This window comes from Pseudophryne corroboree, chromosome 11 (assembly GCF_028390025.1).
Source record: "Pseudophryne corroboree isolate aPseCor3 chromosome 11, aPseCor3.hap2, whole genome shotgun sequence".
NCBI classification, from domain to species: domain Eukaryota; kingdom Metazoa; phylum Chordata; class Amphibia; order Anura; family Myobatrachidae; genus Pseudophryne; species Pseudophryne corroboree.
In genome coordinates this window covers 316,348,435-316,373,754 of record NC_086454.1, presented here as the reverse complement: position 1 = coordinate 316,373,754, position 25,320 = coordinate 316,348,435, and the positions used below count along the sequence as shown (strand labels likewise).

The 25,320-nt window shown below is 43.6% G+C and overlaps 2 long non-coding RNA genes across 2 annotated transcripts in view; one reads left to right on the top strand and one right to left on the bottom strand.

The window, feature by feature from the left end:
* The window catches only part of LOC134969595 (uncharacterized), a 272,623-nt gene that overhangs the window by 206,655 nt on the left and 40,648 nt on the right, over positions 1 to 25,320 (top strand). The window lies entirely within an intron of this gene.
* Positions 18,067 to 25,320, bottom strand: part of LOC134969593 (uncharacterized) — a 640,552-nt gene continuing 633,298 nt past the window's right edge. The window contains exon 5 of the long non-coding RNA XR_010189505.1: positions 18,067 to 18,416. This is a non-coding gene — a long non-coding RNA (uncharacterized LOC134969593). The remainder of the gene's footprint in view (positions 18,417 to 25,320) is intronic.

Here is a 25,320-nt window from a genome sequence, read left to right as displayed (position 1 = left end):
GAATTACCCCCTATGCTCCCACTTTCTACATGTTCTGCTGTGTATTTGTACAAGAACAGCAGTCATGGCCGTCTGTAGGGTGGTTTTAGTATGTGATTCACTTGTGATAGGCAAACTAATTCCTGTGTTTATATGCTTCATTCACTATAAACACAATTTACTGGCAGCCTTAAGCTCCTTCCTTTCTAAGTATTTTTTATATATATATAGATCACAAGCTGTTGTCAGAGTCTTCATTTATTTATTCCATCCCGAGTGCCGCCATTGGAGGATATATAACACAAAGCCCACGGACTAATGGTGAGGAAGGCAGCGGGAACAGCAAAGTTGTCGTTTCCAGTGAGTGCCAGAGATTGTATATATAGATCACAAAATAGATTTTCTGTGGTTTCATGCATAGATTAAGTCAGTGCATGCACCTATAGGTTACCACTCGGCACAGAACACAACCGCTCTGCTGAACTCCGCTCACCAGTCAGTGCTAAACACCGATAGCTTGGCATGTAAATGATTGTGATGTCATGCAGATGTGGGTGCAATTCTACACTTCAGAAAGGAGCACTGCAGATCTGCAGATGTGTGACCCATAAATGCAGATTTTCCAACTGTCCAGATGGGTACGGGTCATTGGGTCGACTCAACTTAGGTCAACAATCATTAGGTCGACCACTGAAGGTCAACATGGGCATTAGATCAACAGGTAAAAAGGTTACATGAGTTTTTGGACTTTTTTGGTGTCGTTTTCTTCGTAAAGTGACGGGGAACCCCAATTAGTGCACCAGGTCCCCTCACATGGCTCGCTTCCATTACCGTTCCCAATTGTAGTCCACGTGGATCGTCCACGTGGATCGTCAAGTATGAAAAAGTCCGGGGAAAAAAATAAAAAATAAAATGTGAAAAACTTATGTTGACATTTGACCTGTCGACCTAGTACATGTCAACCTAATGATCATGTTGACCTATTGACCATGTCGACCGTCAGTGGTCGACCTAAGCTGTGTTGACCTAATGCCGTATCCCGTCCAGATTCATGCAGAACAGTCCAATCACTAAGGAGGCGATTTGATTGTTCTCCCAGCGGCTGTCACTAATAGGCTCTCGCACGGTGCAATTCAGTTGTTGCTTCATTCTGGTGCACATGCTGCGGGAGAACACATTTCTGCTTGCAGCCTTCTGAGGATGCGAGCAGGAATGTGTGAAGAGTCCATAGTTAGGGCGCTCTAACCAGGACTTTAGATGGGCTTAGCCGCTATAAACATATGTAATATATAGTGGACAAGGCTGCATGTAATATATACGGGATGTGTTTAATTTGTCGGCTGTCAGGATCCCGGTGGTCAAGATCCGACGCCAGAATCCCGACAGTCGACAATGCCGTCAGCCGGAATTCTGGTGCACCAGGACTGTTCCCACTTGTGGGTGACCACGACATCCATAGAGTGGGAAAAGATCCTGTGGCGAGTCCCGCAAGGGGACTCTTAGCGCTCGCCCCGCGGTTGGCATTGTGGTGGGCGGGAAGGGACATTATGGGAATGCTGAGTAAACCGGAAAGTCTTGAGTCTACTTTTGAAGGATTCTACATTGACACAGGGGGAGAAGCGGTATCTGTAGTACAAAACATGCGAAGATACGGCTATACCCCGTAATGGAGGATCATACATCTACCTCTGACCTCCTATGGCTGCATTACGGTAACAAGCTTGGACCAATGCAGTTTGACTGACTTAGTTAGTGGAAGGTATAGAGACTTCTCTAAAGATTATTAGTACTTTGTAATTTCTATTGGCATATTATTATCTTTTCCAGTGCAATAATGCAAAACAGATAAATCCATTGGTCCATCCAATACTGTGCTGAAAGTTTCTTGCACTTACCTACAGTATGTTTTATCTAGCCAATATGTAGGTGAATACACACTTTATCATATAGCTGGCATTGAAGTCATGTTATTTATTTGCCTCTTTACATAATGTATTTTTCCCCTCCCCCTGGTGTTATAAAACAGTAAACAATCCTGAAGATTAGGCCCATACACACTTGACGATGCACACATCGTTAACGACCGTCGTTAACGACTTCCCTTGAACTTCCCTTGAACAGCTGAGCAAACGACATGAGCATACACACTACCAACGACCAAAGACGAAAGACCAAAGACCATAGACCATTCATCGTTGAAGCATCCAAGCTGAACAGTTTATTAAAATAATGAGCTGGGAACAGGGCTGATGAACAGTGGCTTGGTCGTTGGTCTTTCACACCATACACATTCAACGACGTCTCTGGTCGGTAACGACCATAGTGGAAATTGAGCATACATGCTCCACAGATAAGCGAGGGTCGTTAACGTCCCGCGGGGCCGCGCATCGGTGGTCGTCGGATGCATACACACTTGACGATATAATAAGCGACGTCGTTGATGAGGGCTGAAATGAACGACGTCGTTCATTTTATCGTCAAGTGTGTATGGGCCTAGAGATTAACCATCTTTACTGAATGCTTGGACACGTTAGGTTGGTTCTTGGAATTTCTAGGGGACATGAACAAAATAAAACCACTTGTCTGCAGCGCAGAAAGATTGAAATACCCATACCAGCTATAAACATAAAATGTTTCTTCTAGGTATGCTGTATAAATCAACTTCTCATTTATTTAGAGATAATGGAACAGGGTTTTATTATTTCCCCCCCCTCCCCATCCTGTTGATAAACCTGTTCTTCAGCATGTGGGTTATATGCTGGCATCAATAGGCTAGAATTCCTCATTGGGGGGCAGACGTACTAAGCTTTGGAGAGTGATAAAGTGGAGAGAATTAAAGTACCAGCTCCTGTCAGTTTTCAAACTCAGGCCCAGATTTATCAAGCCTTGGAGAGTGATAAATATTATGGTGATACAGTGCTAGCCAATCAGCTCCTAACTGTCATGTTACCAGCTATGTTTGAAAAATGACAGTTAGGAGCTGGTTGTCTGGTACTTTATCACAGTGCAATTTATCACTCTCCAAGGTCTGATAAATCTGGGCCACGTCCTGTAACATGGCAAATAGGAGCTGATTGGCTGGTATTTTATCATTCTCCAAAACTTAGTACATCTACAGCTTGATATTTAGGGGGTCATTCCGAGTTGATCGCTCGCTAGCAGTTTTTAGCAGCCGTGCAAACGCTATGCCGCCGCCCGCTGGGAGTGTATTTTAGCTTAGCAGAAGTGTGAACGAAAGGTTCGCACAGCGGCTACAAAATAATTTTGTGCAGTTTCAGAGTAGCTTCAGACCTACTCAGCGCTTGCGATCACTTCAGACTGTTCAGTTCCTGTTTTGACATCACAAACACACCCTGCATTCGCCCAGCCACGCCTGCATTTTTCCTGGCACACCTGCGTTTTTCTGAACACTCCCTGAAAACGGTCAGTTGACACCCAGAAACGCCCACTTCATGTCAATCACTCGGCGGCCAGCAGTGCGACTGAAAAGCTTCGCTAGACCTTGTGTGAAACTACATCGGCCGTTGTGAAAGTATGTCGCGCGTGCGCATTGTGCCGCATATGCATGCGCAGAAGTGCCATTTTTTTTGCATCATCGCTGCGCTGCGAACATTCTCAACTAGCGATCAACTCGGAATGACCCCCTTAGAGTCCATATCTTGCACCCCGTGTGCATTGTTCCAGATTGTCCATCTTGGGGGTCTGCACTATCGATCTGGATACATTTCTTCCGTGTTTCACAGACTTCTATCCACCACCTAGGAGTTGTTCTTTTCTGCATACAGAACATGAATGACAGGTATCCAACAGACAAGCCGTGTGATCATAAGACAAAGTGGTTTCTTGTTGACCATTTCTGCGGTTGAGAAGAACATGATATGACACTACTGACTACTTCTAGAGAAAGTTGTGGATGCCCTCATACATAACAGTAAGTACATGTTATGCTGGGACTTGCAGTTCCACAGCAGATGAAGCTGAGATACATGCTCCCTTCACTTATCATGCCTCCTAATCAGAATAGAAGATTTCGATTATTTGGGCAAATCACTACAGGGCATCACCATAGCCTGCTGGCTGGGGCCCCATATAGCCGTGTGTATGGCACTGGCCCATGTAACGCACGAGGGGATACAGTCGACAGTCATTATGTCGACATGCATTAGGTTGATATGGTCATTGGGTCGACAGGTCAAAAGGCCGACATGAGCTTTTCACTATTTTTGTATTCTTTTTTTTCTTCAATTTTTCCATACTTGACGTTCCACGTGGACTACGATCGGAACGGTAACCTTGCCCGAAGCATGGCAAGTGAAGCGAGCCATGCGAGGGGACACGATGCACTATTTGGGGTTCCCCGTCACTTTACGGAAAAAAACGACACCAAAAACAGTCCAAAACCTCATGCCGACCTTTTCACCTGCCGACCTAGTTCATGTCGACCTTCACTGGTCGACCTAATGACTGTCGAGCTAAGTTGGGTCGACCCAACGACCCATACCCGTGCACAATTGTATCACAGTGCTGTGAGCACTACACACTGGGAACCAATTGAAGCCACTGGATTATTCAGTGCCTGTGATGCGATGTGGCAGCTGGGTTTTGCCAACATATATGCAGGGAGAATGAACGTCATTACTAAGTCATTGCCATAACTTCCAAGTATCTAACATGTAGCATTACATTGATCCGTGAAATGATGCCAGCACAGCTTTACAGCTTGCACAAAGCAAACTCAGTCTGCAAGTGACTGCAACCAGCCACACAATAGTAATAATTGCCTGACCGCGCTGTGCAGGATGAGTTACCAGTAACCCAATGCCAGTGTGAAGGGGTTAATCGGAGATCTGTACTTTTCCTGGTAGCTAGTAGTCTCCACAGTGGGTGATTTTACTATTTGCTTTGGCCGGCACTGAACCCCTGTCTGTATTTTTTTTTCCTGCCGAATGAAAGCATCTTGTGGTTTCATGGAATACTTTCATCTCTGCTCGTTTCAGAGTAGGGAGCTCACAAATCACAATTTCCTGCCGCGATTTTGTCTTTTTGTTATTACGGTCTATATTTCAGTCCTTTGATAGCAACATTAAACTGTACACAAGCAGCTGTGGAGAAGAAACCAATGCTTTTAATATATATATATATATATATATATATATGCACACGTAACTATTAAATAAACAAGATGCTAAAGTGCCCTCTACAAATAGTAAATTAATGATGTCACAAATGCTGGTTTATAAATGATGTAATCACTTCCGTCCAGCGCTATACCGGATAATGCACCTCTCCTATGGCAATGTATGGGGACAGTCTTCTAGATTGTAAGCTCTCACGAGCAGGGACCTCCCTACCTTCTGCTGTGTGCTCTACTTCCACTGTATGTATACTTTGTTGTCATAATGACTGTCTGGCGTCAGAGTTTTGTGACGTCTTCTAAGTAAATAAATGATGATGATTGTTGCACAAATCATTGAGGAGAGAATTTATCTAGGCCACAGTATTCTGACATCTAATTTATAGAATACTTTGCAATAGGTGCCATAGTTTCCACAATTAAACTCTTCTAGTAATGCCATCATGACCAGTGTCTTAATCTGGCTTTCACCAGACTTTGTTAATCTTCTGATTCATTTGACTCTCTTATGGCCACCAACTGAAAACTGCCAGGATCGGGGGATTGGGAATTTAAACTATGTTTAATACCCCCAATTCGGCTGTCAGGGGAACAGTGCATTGCTCCAGTATATTGGAGATGTATGACAGCCAGTACTCTTCTTTAGTCATCTGATCATCTGTACTTTCTCCTCTGGCACACTGACCTCTATGCACCCTAATTTTCCCAAGCCTCCTCAATACACACAGAACTATGGGGTCTATTTACTAAGCCTTGGGTGGAGATAAAGTGGCTGGAGATAAAGTTGGTCATTCCGAGTTGATCGCACGTAGCAACTTTTTGCTGCCCGTGCGATCAACTAGACGCTGGCTGATTGGCTGGTACTTTATCTCCAGCCAAAGCTTTGTAAATAGACCCCTATATACCATATTGACTAACTTCTAACAGCTTTCCAGCTCTCTCCAATAATATCAATAATCTCCTCTCTAAGGGGTCTATTCATGAAGCAGTGAAAAGAGTGGAGAAGTGAGTCTGTGGAGAAGTTGCCCCATCAACCAATCAGCTGCTCCGTACAATTGTATAATATGCAAATTATAACTGTTACGTCAACGCTGATTGGTTGCCATGGGCAACTTCTCCACACTTTTCACTGCTTCATGAATAGATCCCCTAATCTGACAAAACCCTAATGAACTGATTCCAGCTACAGTCAGGCATGACACACTGAGACAAATCTCATGGCAAACACTGACAAAAGCTTTGTACTTCTCTTGACTTAATATACAAATACCACAACTCCTATCTAAATTCTGTGAATAATACCTAACGAATATACTTTCATCTCCGCTCAGGCTTCTAACCCAAAGCACACTTTTAATAACACTCAAATCAGTGAGTCAGGAATGAGTGCGTTCCCACCAGAGGTAATACACGCGTGTGACCGTTAGGTTAGGGATGACTGGTCTCTGTGAGGATTTATACAGGCTCATGTAAAAATCCCATTAGAGACACTTTACTACTACTGCTAGAAAAAGACTTATTACTTAGAACTCCAGCAGTAATTTATCTTAATGGAGCCCTCTTGTACTCTTTACTTGGGGGTCCTTGCTGCATTGTGATGGGGCCTGGCAGTTAGTGGAGAATGTGCTAGACCATTTTATTAGCTGGAGAATAATTGCCATGTGCTTAGTTACAGGGTCACGGCTCTCATTTCAGTGTCCACTTTCATTACTCTGTAATGCACGTTTCAGAGACCCCTTCCAGGGGATAAATGTGATTTTATAGACAGCATTGAAAGGCTGGGGTCAGGAGGACAGTTCTGGGTTGTGTATGCGATTATTTAACACTAGGTGCTTCATCGCGCCCTACGGGCGCTCTTCACATATTTGAGAACATATTAAGAGAATAGCAGAGAATGACTATGATTTATCATTATATTGCCTTCTGTCGGTAATCATTGTCGGCAAGGAGACTAGATCACCCCCGTCACAACTAACATGATAACAGAAATGTTAGTAAAATCGCTGTCATTTACAAATAGTTGTGTACTCTGTGAAACTACCAAATTATAGGGAGACAAGGGTCAAATGCTATGTTTCATGGTTCACCACAGTTTACTGAAGAGGATCTAGCAGCTACCTTGCAATAAGGTTGGTGGGGAAATAATGGAAACTTGGCACCAAGCTCCACCCCCTGAGTGAACTGCATTATTATCCCCCTCCTATGTGTTAAGTGAACAGGTAGAAAGTGACCGGCAGTTATGAAGACTTACTATGAAATGCGCAGTGCGGACATGGTGGGGTTACAGTACAATGTAGGGGGCTACAGCTGGGGAGGCACTCTATCTCCCGGCTGTCGGGATCCCCAAAACTATTCTTCCTCTTGGAGTGTCCACGACACTCCTGGAGGGAGAAAATAGCATGGCGCGCATTGCACGCCGCCGTGCCCGCAGCGTTGTGAGCGCAGCGAGCCCGTAAGGGGCTCTTCTGCACTCGCCCTGCTTCCGGTATTCTGGTGGTTGGGATCCCGAGCACCAGTGAATCGTAGTACATCCCTATAGCTGTCTGTAGGAGGTATTACTGGGGATAAGGTAAAAACCGGAACGCCGGACCGGCCTGCTCCCTTCAGCAAATTCTGCCACTCTGGAGCTTGTAGTGAGCATCCCCGTCCAAGGGGTCTCCCGTTAGAGGGATACCTGTGACAGCTGTCACCGAGAAGACGGGGAGGGAGAGATTACAGACTCCCTGTGTAGTCCACACCGCTCCAGTTTTTTACCCCATCCCCAGACCATACAGGGAGGCTGTAATCTCTCCCTCCCCATCTCCCTGGTGACAGGCACCCCTGGGATGGGACATCCCACAGACAGGATGCGCACTACAAGCCCCAGTGCGGCAGAGGATGCTGCAAGGAGCCGGTCCGGTCCAGCATTCCGGGAACTGGACCATTCCGTTTGTTACACGATCCTGTAATGCTGCAGTTTATTAAAGAGCAATTTTTATCTCTGTGGCTCATAGCTCAAAATCTCATTGTGGGGGTTTAGGTTATTTAAACCCATCTGTATTTGTAATTATGATTCCATGATAGTTTGAGCTCTATTGTCTGTCACTGAAAATATACAAAGATACACAAGCCCTAGTCACTGGCAAGATCAAATACCTTGACTGCAGGCATGGTCAGTCACTCCCGTCTAAACATCCACTGGAAATGCAATAAATGTCATGACACGATCCAACTTCTTAAGTAAACTGTTCTTTCCGACTACTGTACATAACCGTATGCACTGGCCTTTACTTTGTTCTTAATCTGAAAAGACGATTTACATTCCAAATATTGTTTTCTTTTTCCCTTCTTGAATGTAGTTAGAGCCTCAACGATTATTAAACTGCAGCTTTCTGGAGCATGACGCCAGTTATAACTGAACAGAGACTTAAAAATGTCACGTGTTCAGGAAATGTAGGTTATGGATCATAAGGCATCTGTGATAGAGTTACCGATGCACAGTTGCCCTGATGGTGCTCCAGTGTCTGGCACATGCATCTACAGGTGATTCAGTGGCATTCCCAATTGTGGCAGAATGGGCGCAACTTGGTGGCAGCAGGCCGTTCACACATTGGCTTATTGAGGGCATGTGCACCCAACTGCGGGCATTGTAGAGCTGATCAAACGCTGAGAATAGTCTTACTTCAGACCTATCGCTTACACCATCTTCTGGGTAAGTGCAGCGACATAGATGTGTAGAACTCAGCATATAAGCTAATACACCGTTCCACGCACGGCATTCCGCTACGATTATGGCTAGCTTGCATTTGAAAGACATCAACCTCAAAGTATTCTTCTTTTCTCTAATTTCTCCTTTATTATACTGCGTCCAGTTCTGCAAATCTCGTCTGCCCTGGTATATATATAGTAAAAGACCTAAGAAGGCGGCACTTACCTAATGCCCTGGGAAAACATTAAACAAATTATAAATAGCGATACATCCCTTTTTATTGTTGATTAGTCATTTCATATACCCCCTCTCGGCGAGCCACATCCCGTGCGACTTGACTGAGCGTCTTTGTCGCTCAAAATGGCTATCTTATTCTCATAATTATTAATTATACATCTGGGAGAGACAGAACTACATTGCTGGTCGGGTGTGCGGCTGAGTCTGAATCTGTGTATGAAGGACTCCAATAGCGTCCCTACGTGGTCATTCCGAGTTGATTGCTAGCTGCATTCGTTCGCTGTGCAGCGATGAGGCAAAAAAAGGCACTTCTGCGCATGCATATGTGGCGCAATGCGCACGCGTGACGTACTCTTACAACGAACTATGTAGTTTCACACAGGGTCTAGCAAAGCATTTCAGTCGCACTGCTGGCCGCAGAGTGATTGACATGAAGTGGGTGTTTCTGGGTGTCAACTGACCGTTTTCAGGGAGTGTTCGGAAAAACGCAGGCGTGGCTGGGCGAACACAGGGCGTGTTCCTGACGTCAAAACAGGAACTGAATAGTCTGAAGTGATCGCAAGCGCTGAGTAGGTCTGAAGCTACTCTGAAACTGCAAAAAAATATTTTGTAGCCGCTCTGCGATCCTTTCGTTCGCACTTCTACTAAGCTAAAATACACTCCCAGTGGGCGGCGGCATAGCGTTTGCGCGACTGCTAAAAACTGCTAGCGAGCGAACAACTGGGAATGACCCCCCTAGTACACTGTGAGTGATGTTTTGCTGCCTCTGCAATGCGACTGAGACGCAAAATTCAGTTGTCTTGACGTATGCTGGCAGTGTACTCCCATTTATAGTGAGGGTCACCTTGGGATCTCAAAGCAACAACCCAACGTCCCACCTCTACAGCTACATTCATTCTCCTGATTTCCTCGATGAAACCCAAGCCTTTATTCCACACTGTCATACTTTTGGAATGATATGGGAATTTTTAGTCTGTTTAAATTCATTTCATTGGGTCTGTTAATTTTGTGGAACTTCAAACAGTTTGTAATTTTAAGTTGTTTATTTTAAATGCAGTTAAAATAAAGTGTTATTGCTGAAGGAACAATAATGAAGATCTGGAGCCGCTGATTAAACACAATCACGACATATAATTGATATTTCTCCACACAAGTATTTGGTGGAAAGGAAACTACGTTTTTCCAGACAATTATAGCTCATTTCCCCACTGTATATACTGGAATAATATATGTTTTCTATACTCTGCGGTTGAAGATGCTTTAATTATTGAGTTCTATGTACCAATGTACAGTAGTGCCAACTAGATTATCCAATTATCCAATTCTGCTACTGTGCAAATGCTGAAGAATTTGGGGCAGTTCAACTAAACAGTGTTTAGAGATGAATAAAGCTACTTATTATATTACACACTGCTGACGGAACTGCACTTAGAGGAGACCGTTTCACTTATGCTGCTCACTGGGTTTTAGTACCATCAGGGTCGGACTGGCCCACAGTGGAACAGGGGAAACCACCGGTGGACCCTCCTCCTCCTCTAGGAATCAGGTTCCAGACTCTATCCTAGTGCACTTGAATTATGCATTATACTTATGGTACATTGGCCCTCATTCCGAGTTGATCTCTCGCTGCCGATTTTCACACAAAACTATGCAGTTTTACACAAGGTCTAGTGACTCTTTTTCGTCGCTCTGTTGATCGGTGAGTGATTGACAGGAAGTGGGTGTTTCTGGGTGGTAACTGAGCGTTTTCTGGGAGTGTGCTAAAAAACGCAGGCGTGTCAGGTAAAAACGCAGGAGTGGCTGGGGAAACGGGGGAGTGGCTGGCCGAACGCAGGGCGTGTTTGTGAGGTCAAAGCAGGAACTAAACAGACTGAAGTGATCGCAAGGAAGGAGTAAGTTTCGAGCTGCTCAGAAAATGCACAATCTTTTTTTGTAGCAGTTCTGCAATCCTTTCGTTCGCACTTCTGCTAAGCTAAGATACACTCCCAGAGGGCGGCGGCCTAGTGTTTGCACTGCTGCTAAAAGCAGCTAGCGAGCGATCAACTCGGAATGAGGGCCACTATACTGTACTTCACAATAATATGGTTTATTATATATTTACCAAGGAGCACAGAACATGTACTCTGTAATGGTTAGCCAAACTTCTGTGGTGGCTGGCCACGCCCCAGTGGAGCCTGGCCACACCCTTAAGCATGGGCCCCTACAACAGCATCACCCGGTGGGTCCTTCATGCCCTAGTCCGACACTGAGTACCATGACCAAATGTCACTGTCCAAGCAGCAATTTTCCTGAACACGTTGCAGTTTGTAATAGCTTTGGGTTAGCTACCCTTACACCTCAGTGCTTGTACATGAAGTGTGCCTATGACAGACACGCGGAGGTGGCAGCCAGAGTATCAATTCACCAGCAGCATTTACAGGCATCACTTATAATAAATGAGCTCAGACCTTGCCTATCTCCACTGTGCTCCAGCATCACGTATGCTTTAATAGTCCTCATTTAAACAGATTGGTTGCCTAGGCTATAGCAGTAGTGGTCCACATGCGGCTCTCTCACCCTTCACCTGCCGCTCCCAACTCCTTCCTGCTTCATTGTCAAATGTGTTTGTTATAGCGTAGGACACCTGTGTAAAATTCCTGTTGATATGTTATTACAGATTGCGGACTCTGAGTAAATGTATTTCTTAACTTGTAACTGGGATCATGGGTAATTTGCAGGACTTTTCACAGAGGGACGCCTGTGCAGTCCCTAACTGGGCTTCAATACAACAAAGCTCATAAATGGACAAATAATAATAATCTACAAATAATATACGGCAGAGCTTTGTTCTATTTTTTCCTGTGCTGCACATTAAGGTATGTTCTATGATGACTCCCTCTTTTCTAAGTGACCTTTCAGGAGCGTGTATAATGAAGCGTGCACAACCCCGGTTTACAATCCTCTACCAGCTCCTTGTGGCATTACGCTTGAAGGGACAGGGGGCCTGATTCAGGTCCCAGTGTACTTGCGGCGCATCCAGCAAAGTACCGATGTTCAGTACTTTGTGCATGCGGCAGACGTAGTATGGCATCAGACTATCAGTGACTGACAGTGTGATGGCGCTTGGGCTCAGGTGACAGCCTCTGTTTCTCAAAATAGAGGCATGTCGCCACCGTAGCGGGGGGACTGACCAGGCCAGGATCCCCATCAGAGGACGGAGAATTCCTGGCCTCTCAGTAGGACCTGCGATGGACGGATTGTGCGACCACATGGGTCATGCACCTGGCTAGTGGTGGCGGAGATGATCCAATACTGCGTCTTAGGACGCAGCTCGGATCTGTAATGCCTTCTGCTGCATTATCATATTAGAGCTATTGCTGCTGATTCTATGCAGCGATAATCTATCACATCTGAATCAGGCCCAGTGGGTCTTCCCATGGACTGATCTCCGAAAACTAGATTCTAAACTGAATTGGGAAAGTATGTTGGAAAATCCAGTTAACAGCCCCTTGCGGTAAAAAATAAATGGACAATGTGGAGTGCATGAACGGTCACTGATCTATTACTGAATAATTGACCGAGAGGCTCTCCAGTCACTTTATTAGCGCAGCGCTGAATAATAATACAGGTTGAGTATCCCATATCCAAATATTCCGAAATACGGAATATTCCGAAATACGGACTTTTTTGAGTGAGAGTGAGATAGTGAAACCTTTGTTTTCTGATGGCTCAATGTACACAAATTTTGTTTAATACACGAAGTTATTAAAAATATTGTATTAAATGACCTTCAGGCTGTGTGTATAAGGTGTATATGAAACATAAATGAATTGTGTGAATGTAAACACACTTTGTTTAATGCACAAAGTTATAAAAAATATTGGCTAAAATTGGCTAAAATGACCTTCAGGCTGTGTGTATAAGGTGTATATGTAACATAAATGCATTCTGTGCTTAGACTTAGGTCCCATCACCTTGATATCTCATTATGGTATGCAATTATTCCAAAATACGGAAAAATCCCATATCCAAAATACTTCTGGTCCCAAGCATTTTGGATAAGGGATACTCAACCTGTAATAATAATTTTATTTATATAGCGCTCTTTCTCCAAACAGGACTCAAGGCGCTTTACAGGCATCAAAAACACTGCACATAATACAGAAGATTAATACAGCAATACGCACAGACCTAAAAATGAAAACCTAGAATGCATAGAGTAATCATAATGCATGATTTGTGTAGGCATTTTGGGTAATAACTTCCATGGGTTGTGTATTCCACCCTCACAGGGTACCAGGTGCGGCAGCCATCTTGGGCGTAGGATTTCCCTGGGTGGAATAGTCCAACCCTAGAAGAGATGACACAAAATGGGGGCGATTGCAGCATCCTAACGTTCAGAGTAGGGTACCAACAAAACTGTCAGGTCCATATATTTTCATCCCATCCACAAGCAAACCAGATGAGGCAGCCATGTTGGGCGCACTACGGAGGTTACACTGGGAGGTAAGCCATACATGGGCCCAATGCATACATGGGAGAACGGGCACTAGTGTAGTCGTATGATATAACCTGTATGAACAATCCACGTGAGGTACAACCTGCCCGCAGAGGAACCATCAGAGTCCCCCATTTGGGGTGCACTGTGTTAGATGCTGCTGGCAGGGTGTGCAATCAGTAGAGGTACACCTCACAGGAATACCACACGGTGGAATGGAAGTATGCAGTAAAAGTTGTTGTTTTTTTTGTTGTTTTTTTAAAGAAAGCACATGGTGAGATCACCTTTGCAGGTAAACAACGAAAGGATGGGAAATTATCCTGGTCTAATAGGGGAATAGAGGAGACTGTTCCTTATCCGGGGCAGGATAAGGAGAATGGCCTTTGTACTGGCACCATTGCCAGTCTGCGTGTATCTGCTTACGTGGTTCTTGTAACCGAGTAGGAGGCTGTAATCAGAATGGAAAAGCTCTTCAGGTTATTAAAGTGCAGTAACCAGCTCAGCCGCAGCCACAGATTACACTCTAACCAAATAACTATCTGTCATCTGAATTTCAGCACCCATCAACACTTCATCCCACCAGCTCCGCACAAACTGTCGAGAATAGGAACATATGGTTACGCAATCCATAGCGAGCCTGTGTCGGAGACATGCAGCCATTCACAGGATGGGAAGCAATTAAGCACTGTAAGATTATAATTGGAGTTAAAACTAAGATTATAATTGGAGTTATAAACTGAGTTTATAGGTTAGATTTAAAGTGTTAGGGAAAGCCGCAAATCTAATTTATTACAACCACTAGCTCTACTGTTTGTACAAACTAAATATCTCGTTACAGTGATAGACCGTGTGCTATAGTAGAGACCCAGCAAGAACAGTGGGCTCCAGCTAAGACAGATGCATTCTGCACTCTTTTATATAGGAATTGCATTTTAGTTTATTATACAACGTTGCCATTTAATATTTAGCGTTTTGTTTTGGTGGTGATGTAGAGAAGTTGTATTCATGGACTGAATTAAGCCCTCCATAAGTCACCCATAACTTTATTCTGACACACTTACATTTATAACTTAGCTAGCTTAGCACTATGAAATAACCACACGGACACCAACAGCTAGATTTAAAAGGTCAAAACTGGTATTTATTGTTTGATGAACTGTATTTTAAACTAAATATTGGAGGTTGGCAAGAAAAGGCGCTACCAACTCACCAGCACTAGTCAACTATAATAAACCAATTAAAACTAGGAGGGTACTCACAACCGCCTCCTAAAACATACACCGAACTGTGCAGGACTCACCCCCTTTACTCTAGCAGAGCCTTGGACGAAACCGCACGGGAACGTCCGTAGTCCACCCGCAAGGGGAGGACACACTCGCTGTTCTACCAAAAGGGGGTGCCCCACAATGACCACTTATGTAACTTTGACCGCTGGCTGGTAGCGACTTTCCGTCCATCTGGCTATCAAAGCCGACTAATAAATTGAACGTGAGGCCCGAAAAGCGGACCGAAAGCACAAAATTAACGGGCAGGTGGGAGGGCATCCAAAAATGGCAAGAGTTAGATGGCTGTCTATCCAGAAACTATATACCCCTGTATACACTTCTCCTACCCAAACCTGATAGGCACACTGGGTCACCTGACCCCAAACTGTCCATCACTAAGGCTAGCCCAGCCTACCCTTAACCAAACTGTCACAAAACGCAGGGTGCTTATGTGGCTTCAAGCCTATGCAGCTCTCTGCCTGCCTAAACAGCACTTACCGCAAACAGAATACTGCTGAAGAGGAAGAGAGGCTTTTATGAATGCTTGTGCAAAGATATACCCCTTTCAGACTGACAAATATTTCCAGAGTTATTGCACATGAACGCGCATCAACCCGGGAATTTGCCCAGCGTGAAAGGGTCCTGAAAGAATATCCCGGGACGAGCGTCCCAGCATTTCATCCCAGGACTCGATCTGGGTTGAGTCCGGGATCGTCCCGGGATGCAGTGTAGTGTGAATGGGCCCTACCCGGTATTCCGTACACGGGACTGTTAAAAGGTCTTTCATTGGAGCTTTCTTGGGCTCAGAAAATATGTCATCATCCAGAGCCCGGGGAAGCGTCCTGGAAGTGGAGGAGACAGTCAATATGGCTACCTGAACTGATCAGGAGATCAGAGAACTGCTCAGCATAAGGGGGGAGGAGGAAATAAAGAGACAGATAACAGGCACGGTGAAGGATGCTATTATTTATAAGAACATTACAAAGCTGCTTGAAGCCAGAGGAATTATCCATATACAACAGCAAGTTGTAAATAAAATGAAGACTCTGAAAACGCAGGCCCCACCGCTCCCTTTGCTTGCCTATTGTGACCTCATCTATGTGAGCCAGAAAAATGTCCATTTCTAATGACATACATATGTATTTGCAGGGATTTCCCGGGATCAGTGTAAACGGGGCTGTCCCGGGTCGATCCCAGGTCTAAGTGCAGTGTGAAAGGGGACATTCCCGGGCTGTGTCCAGGAACACATTCCCGGGCTGTGTCCAGGAACACATTCCCGGGTGTGACCCGGCTCTCTCAGTCTGAAAGGGGTGTTACACTGGCTGCAGTCCCTGGTGCCTCAGTCATTACTTCTTACAGTGACTGAGACACCAAATACTGGTTATGAGGAAATTAGACTTCAAACTGTTTGCGTAATATAAAAGGCGATAAATAAGTAGACTAGCCCCTGGCAGACATGACTTGTCGCACATAATACTACATGCAAGGGGTCGTAAATGTATTCACGTGTTCGTCATTTCAGACACTCCCAGTTATACATACGCCATTTTACATCTTATAACTGATCTATTTTAGATGTCATTTATGTTTAATCATTTATGTTTAACTTCCTGTCTGTACATATTTAGTGGTAATATGCTGAGACATTTATTATCATTGACTCAATGCAGTGGGAGCTCACAGCGCCATATGCTGGACCCGGTTCCTGGTCACCCAATCTATGTACATAACGACTGCAGTGACTAAGCTTCTGTGTTCACAAGAGATATTGCTGTGACCTCAATCCTGGCATTATCATCAGGTATTGCCCATGGGTAAGAGGAGCCAAAGCCGCAGAGACCTACCCTTATTTTTTTAATTTTCTTTGCCTGGCTTAAATATTTGGTTACAAATGTTTAAAACTACGATTATTGATATGCAGCCAATATGGCTGCATGCAGACGCTCACCATTAAGTACAGTTCCACTATTAGATTTCTCTTCCTCTTTACCCCTTCATCTACTTCTAGAACTCTTCTGATACTCTCCAATAATCCTGTGCTAATCTTATCATAATAAAATATACTTCAGGCAGTTTTTTTTTTCAAAGTGCCAATAACTTAACAGGCAAATCCAAGTCGATTTTGCATTTTTAATTATTGCCACTTAAAAAATATCTAAATTAACCCAATAAAAAAAACAAAAAAAAAAACCAGAGGAAGCTGGCTCTCGTCATACCTTACATATGGTACATATTCTGTATGCCTATATTTGGAAGATCTAGATTATTTTATTGTGTGACATTCTAGGCGGGCACTTATTGGATGAACATTTTTCTGTTCGCTGATCTTACCCATTTTCCCTATGATAAATGCACATTTATGTCTTATCTATCTGTTCTGACCCAAAAAAATCCAAGACGGGAAAAAGAAAAAGTGTGACACCTGGAGTATAAAATACTGCTGATCATAGACCTTGAACAGCATTGTGGGTAATATTGTGCAAGTAACCAACTGTTTATAGGGCCTAATTCAGGGTTGATCGTAGCCGTGCAAAATTTTGCATGGCTACGATCAGTTGCTCAGACATGCAGGAGGACGCCCAGCACAGGGCTAGTAGTCCCCGCATGTCTGGCTCTGCCCTGCCCTGCCGCACAAGTACAAAAGCATCGCCACTTTTTGCACTTGATGAGTAGCTCTCTACCAGCGCAGCACCTGCGCGCTGGCAGGGAGCTACTCATCGCTGTTCGGGGCGCAGCGGCTGCGTGTGACATCACGCAGCCACCGTGGCCCGCACCCCTAAAACGGCAGCCAAACACCGCTGGCCCGCCCAGCGTCCGCAGGGCTGAGATGGGCGTCGGCTGTCTGGCATGCGCCGGCGCACTGCGGCGCTGGCATATGCGCAGTTAAGACCTGATCGGCTGCTGTGCAAAAACGCACTGCAGCGATCAGGTCTGAATTAGGAACTAAGGGGGACATTTACTAAGCAGTGTTAAGAGCGGAGAAGTGAGCCAGTGGAGAAGTTGCCCATGGCAACCAATCAGCACTGGAGTAACATCTATAATTTGCATACTATAAAATTATACAGAGCTGCCGATTGGTTGATGGGGGCCACTTCCCCACTGTCTCACTTCTCCGCTCTTATCACTGCTTAGTAAATGTCCCCCATAGATTCAAAGGTTTCTAAACCTTCTTTCTTCTGATGAATACACACAGACATACTGCAATTTAGCAATGGCTGTCCATTCCTGGTGTAAAATACAATACTAAAATGTAAATACAAAAATATGTACAGCATTTATATGGTAAGGTTGACAGAAAGTAACTCATTTATTGTAATCAGAAAGAATGGTTCTGCGGTAAGAATGAAGTCCTTTATGGAGGACATACTGTGTGCAGTCACATGCAGAATTCCTCTGCGCTGTGTGTATGCACTACTGATTAGCTGGTGTGCTCAGAAAAGCATTTGTGTGATTGATTGCCTTTTGCACCATCCATCATCCCGGCTCATTTGGTGCATTCTTTAGTCACTATATTCCTCTAAAAAAGTGAGCGCATTCGGAACTTCTAGCAGCCAATAGAACCTTAACGACTGTCTGGAACCAGCTTTAAAGGGCATTGGGCAATTTGCATCCATTCTGTTCCGCCGATTTCAAGGCCTGAAATAGCAATTGTAACCGAACGCATTAGTCAGACATATAAACCCTGACAGCTATTTATTATGAGAGGCAATATGGTGACTATCTGCAATGTTACCTGCATTCCACATTCATGCCTTGGATTCTTCAGGGCAAACTAAGGAAAATGTTTTTGTCGTTACGTAATAGTCAATGGCAAAAGGGAAAAGTGGTCAGGTCACGATGTAGGATACGATAAATATACTGTATTACAGCAAGCGATTGCTGCCTGCCTTGGTCATGTTGGATTGAGGTCAAACTCAAAAATTCTAAATGAAACAGAGATTCCTGGCTTAGACCACCTCTACAAAGAGAGACACCTGAGCAGTTCCCAGTTGCCCGGAGGCAAGAAAAATATTGGTGCCCCCCATACACATATATATATATATATATATATATATATATATATATAGATATAGAGAGAGAGAGAGAGAGAGAGAGAGAGAGAGAGAGAGAGAGAGAGAGACAACAGATCCGGCACTCATCAGTAAACAGCTGCTGGTATACGTGCTCCGGTGCCCTCCTTCCAGACCTTACGGACTATATATGCAGTGGAGATCAGTAGTGGCGGCAGTCAGGAGGCGAATAAGTACTTATTCGTCTCCTGAGTGCCGCCACTACTGATCTCCACTATATATATATATATATATATATATATATATATATATATAGATCGTTGTAAGGGTCCAGCCACACACTACATAGATCTGCTCAGTCACTCACAATGCTGATTATTTCTCTTACAATTAATTTGCAAGTGACATATCCAGGATTAGAACCCACAACCTATTACACTGGAAGCATGCACCTTACTGATGGAGATATCTGCTCTTGCATAGGAAGTATGAGAATTCTAACTACAGTATATGAAGTTACTTGTAATTGTCTGAGAAATAAATTCATATACTGTAGTTAGAATTCTCATGCTTCCTTTATAGGAGCAAATAGCATCATCAGTAAGGTATCTGCTTCCAGTGTATCTATAATAAAGTGGGTGTGATTTGTAAGGTGTAGTGACTAGTGGGGAAGTCGGCTACGGAAGAGATACCGGCTGCTGTCATTTAACTTAATTGATTAATGTCGCTGAACACATGTAACAGGAGGAGAGGTGCCCCCCTTCAAAGCAGGAGCCCGGCGGCAGCTGACTCTGTTGCCTCCCAGAGTTTTGCCTCTGCACCTGAGACCAGAGCCCATCCACGGACGCTTAGAATGAATGGATAAGCTGGGGTATACACAGTGGAAGTAGGATTTCTGTGATCTGCACCAACACTCAACATATATTGTCACATAGTGCCTCATGCCTCAGAGATGTCATTAGATTCTGGGGATTTCATACCATGATGATAAAAACACCATAACGCAACACGCTGCGACCGGCCTCAGTGGCAAACGCAGGATTTGCATGGGGGAGTTTCCATAACTGGGCGGAGCCAATCACGGGGGTGGGGACTGAGGTGACCCAGTATATGCTGGGTCCGTAAAACTAGTGTGTCTGTGTGTGTGTACTATATATATATATATATATATATATATACATATATCTACACACATATATATATATATATATATATATATATACACATACACACACACACATACACATATACATAGCATATTAAACATGCATACATATATCAGGGACGTGCGGTGAGCTAAATATCTCAGGAGGCACTGACTAGCACCAGAGACAGATTTACATGCAATATTTGAGCCAAAGGGTACATCTGGGCATTATACACAGGTGCAGCAGTATAAACTCATGGAAATTTGGTGAGTTTTGATCAGAGATGTGCGGAAAAGTTAGCCAGGTGAGGCACTACCTCACCTGCCATAGACTTTTTACTCCAGAGTTTTGGCTATAAAATGATTAGAATAATGCAAAGAAGATATTTCAAACATATTTTTATTATTTATCATATACTTTATGCAGTCAAAACTCTGGCACAAACGTTAGTATGACAGGAAAGGCTCTGCCTCACCTGCCTCACCCCACCGCACGTCACTGACATATATATATATATATATATATATATATATATATGTGTGTGTGTACACACACACACATATATATATATATATGTGTGTGTACACACACATACAGTACACATATATATATACACACATGTATATATATATCATGTGTGTGTGTGTGTGTGTTTTTATATGTATGTATGTATATACATGTGTATATATGTATGCACATGGATATATATGTACTATAATTAAAATAAAGTAAACTTTTATTGCACTTACAAGTGCCACCAAGAAGACAGCAGGCTGCAGAGGACGCTAGACAGCCATTAATAATACTCATGCACTTTTTTTTTTTTTTTAGTGGAGGGGGGTTTCTGGGTGCTCGGAAACCCCCCCTGGGTGCGCCACTGTGCCTGCTCTATATAAAACCTACATTGTATGGAATCTGCAAGTATTTAAGTTAATGTTTTAAACCCATTTCTTCTTGGATGGGGTGCAAGATGCCAGAGCAGGAATCCTGGAAGTCTGTTTTGTGTGAGTTGTAAAGAGATATAATCGCAGCCTGGAGGTTTATTTATATAGCGCCAGCGTACTCTGCAGTGCTTTACCAATCGTAATAAAACGGAACTGGTGAATAACAGACAGACAAAGAGGTGAGACACACCCTACTCTGGCAGCAGGGAACGTACACCTCCTGATAATGAAAATTATATTATAGTGAAGAGCGCAGCCACAGATAACCCACATACAAGATAACTGAACCATCCTGGACCAGCTGAAGGTACAGTAGCTGAAATACCACTTACCAACCTGTGCGTGCTAAACTGTATATAACGGGCAAAATGTCTCTTGTAAAACAGCATTCATTGCTGCTGTGCGTAATAGCCCTTTTAAGCTCTGTTACAGTAATAAAAGGGAAAACTACTAAGGATTCTGAATCAATGGGCCAGCAGTAGGATCAAGGCAAAGCAGGAGGTACACACACACACACACAGTTGTAGTTATCAGCGAAGAAGCCTGGTGGTGGCAGTCACTATTTTGATAGGGTGTAGTATGGTATGCCGGCGGCCGGTGTCCCGGCAACCAGTATACCGGCGCCGGAAGCTCGACCACCGGCATACCGACAGCGTGGCGAGCGCAAATGAACCCCTTTGCGTGCACGGTGGCACAACGCTATTTATTCTCCCTCCAGGGGGGTCGTGGACCCCCACGAGGGAGAAAAAAAGTGTTGGTATGCCGGCTGTCGGGATTCCGGCGCCGGTATACTGTGCGCCGGGATCCCGACAGCCGGCAACCTGAAGACCCCCCTTTCCGATACACATTGGGGCATCATCTTGGTGCATAACTGGCACAGTGGGACCCTAATGAAATTTTTAACACCCCTGTGGTTTCAAAATAAGCCCTTTCTGTCTCATACACCAAAGCTTTGTGTAAGGCCAACACATGAATCCCAGCCCCTCCGCCCACACTTCCAGCACATTTTACCATAATAAGCAAAAAGCGCCATCGTCTCAACAAGCTTTTCTCAGGAGGTGGCCATAGCCCATGTTTTCAATGGCGCAATAAGGAATGTAAAATACTAATATGCTGTTAAATTTGATATATCTAGACGCTCATTCCAACCCCCCAATGTCTTAACTTCTTACAGATAGAATTCTGTGGTATTTTGCCTGAAACTCTGTTTAATGTTCTCAAAAACTGAAATGCCCAAAGCTGTATGTATTTAAAAATGTAAGAATGCCAACTTCATAGCACTCAGATTGGATCCATGCTGGCCCAGCAGGGAACATCGTCTTCTATTGGCTCTTAAACAAGAAATGGAAGATTCTATGAGTTTCTGAGAGCGCATAAAAGTGGAACAAACAATCAATGCTGCAAAGTGCGATTACAGGTGGCAGAAATGAAGAAGTATCAGCATCACGAACATGGCGACTTAAATGGTTTTAATTGGGGACAGTTAACTAAAATCAAAAATATTCTACTACAACGGAGACTCTCAGTTTTGTGGAAACATCAGCAAACTATGAATACAGCACCTTCTGTGAAACTGCCCTTACTGGTTCCATGCAGGAAACCGGTGGCCTGAGGGTGAGTAAGAGATGAGCAGATGCCAGACAGGTTGGGAGGAGGAATGGCCCCAACTGTGTGGAGTTTTTATATTCTCCCCGAGCTTGCATGGGTTTCCTTCGGGTACTCTGGTTTCCTCCCACAATCCAAAAATATACTGGTAGGTTAACTGGCTCCCAACAAAAATGAACCCTAGTGTGTAAATGTGTGTGTGCACATGTGCAGACTAGATGGGCCAAGTGTTTCTTATCTGCCATCACATTCTAGGTTTCTATGAGTGTGCGGTGTAAGGGTCGCCAAAATATTAATAATAAAGACAATTTGACATAGTTTGATTATAATTTTCCAGGCGTGAAAGACCTTGTTTAATTGTTTGTCAGACTGAGTGAGGTTTATTATGGGAGTGAGCCAGGCTGTATATCTGGTAGATGTAGTACAGCCACACTAACTGCTCCGGGCGATAACTGCAGATGGATCACAAAGCGTTGCCGGCTTTTCCTCTGGATGTCCTTCGGCTGAGAGAAGATCGGTGAAGGACACTAACCTCTCACCGCTAGCCAGGAATTGCTTTGGATCGTGCAGGTAGCATTCCGCAGTGGGGACAGTTTCAAACAATGGGTCTCTTCTTCTGCCTGCCATGAAACAGTTAACACCAGACTTGCGTCTCTTAATTGACTTCTAATGGCAAAATATACATGAATCAAGCTCATTGTCCCGCAGCTAACAGAGGTGACCTGTTGAGTTATGTTCTCTAAACTGTAGACAGGGAACTGCATGCTGAGAAATAACCACATAGTGAACCCAGCAAATATATTTTCTTCCATTTTAAAAAGTGCAAGGGTCAAGTTCCCAACTGAAAAGCACTTGTCTCATGAAAAGTACGCATGTTCTGCTACCAATGCCAGAGAAAAAGTCACCCGCCAGTGTGAGTTACTGTAAGAGGCGAGACTTGGTTCCTGATCATGCACTATGAGGGCGATCCTGCAGGCCCTGTGGTTACGGAGACGCGCACATCTGGGTTTGTTATTGGTAAATAAAGTGTGTCTGCTCAGCAGACGATTGAAGGTCTGGCCAACGGATTATCATCTCAGCAATGATAGGGAACAATACCCTTCACTTACTCACACATTTGTTTGAAACAAATAATATACAATGTGGATCGAGCATCTAAACAGTTGTTTGTAAAAAAATGAGCCCCAATAGCACTGCAGCCGCCCTCAGAGGAGAAAGCTTGGGCCCGTCTCTGAGTCACGGGGCTAATCACATGGTCTACACGGAGTTTATGGAGTGTGGATTGAGTTCTCATGTGGTAATAATATCAGTTATGGAAAACTAATGGCCTCCTCAAACCTCTTTGATCTCCATGAGCTTAGTAAATAAATAACCCTCTCTCCAAGTCTCTAAGCCAAGAATTACTGAGCCTGAAGTGAAGCATCCCAGTGATAATTGTACGCGGGGGACGCATAATGAATAAATAAATAATAAATAAAAAAGGCCACGTCTGCAGTAACCGATTCAGAAATGGGCAATCCGTCGGCAGCACAGATTGTGCCGAATTACATGTTCCATTTTGTTTCATTAATAATACGGGTTCTGTATGCTCCAAAATACAGCAAGAAAGGAGGCATCCAAAATATCCAAAAAGCGCTATTGTTCTTCATATATTAGGGTGGTAAAAAAACTATTTACTGAATAGGTCTCTTCTGATTATACAGCTGCTGACACAGAGAACGAGTAACATTTAAGGGTCAATATTGTAATATTGGGGAGGAAGAAAATGTAGATTAACAGTTTTTATTAAGTACCTAGAAAATTACAGTGCATCCAGAAAGTATTCACAGCGCTTCACTTTCTCCACATTTTGTTATGTTACAGCCTTATTCCAAAATGGAATAAATTATTTTTTTTCCTCTCAAAATTCTGCACACAATACCCCATAATGACAACGTGAAAAACTTTTTTTTTTGTTTTTTTTAGATTTTTGCAAATTTATTAAAAAACAACAACTAAGAAATCACATGTACATAAGTATTCACAGCCTTTGCCATGAAGCTCAAAATGGAGCTCAGGGGGCATCCTGTTTCCACTGATCATCCTTGATATGTTCCTACAGCTTTATTGGGTGGTAAATTCAGTTGATTGGACATGATATGGAAAGGCACACACCTGTCTATATAAGGACCCACACTTGACCGTGAATGTCTGAGCACAAACCAAGCATGAAGTCAAAGGAATTGTCTGTAGACCTCCGAGACAGGATTGTCTTGAGGCGCAAATCTGGGGAAGGGTAAAGAATTTATTCCATTTTGGAATAAGGCGGTAACATAACAAAATGTGAAAAAAGTAAAGCGCTGTGAACACTTTCCGGATGCACTGTATATATATTAATAATAATAATAATAATAATAATAATAATAATAATAAAAAAACACACCACTTTCTCCTAGTAAACTGGAGCTAATGTGTAATAGGTATAGATTCATCTCATTGGGTTTGTGTCATAAATGCAGACAACCCTTACATATACTCCCTACTTTAGGCTATTTGTGAAGCCAACAGAACTTTGAGCTCCATCTATGCACACAGAAGTGATTGATAAAGATGTCTTTCTGCATCAGGAGTGTATGTAGTAATTATATCGAAATTTAGACTGTTGACACGGAAAAAAAAGTCGATCTGGACATGTCGATGTTACGCCTGTTAAAATTCACAATGCTGACAATATGACAGTATTAATAGACCATGTCACAGTATGCTAAAATACGCTACAAATGCAATGTCATCTTGCCAACTGTAGGTATCCACAATATCGTCATTCTGCCGATGTCAATATCATATCCATGTC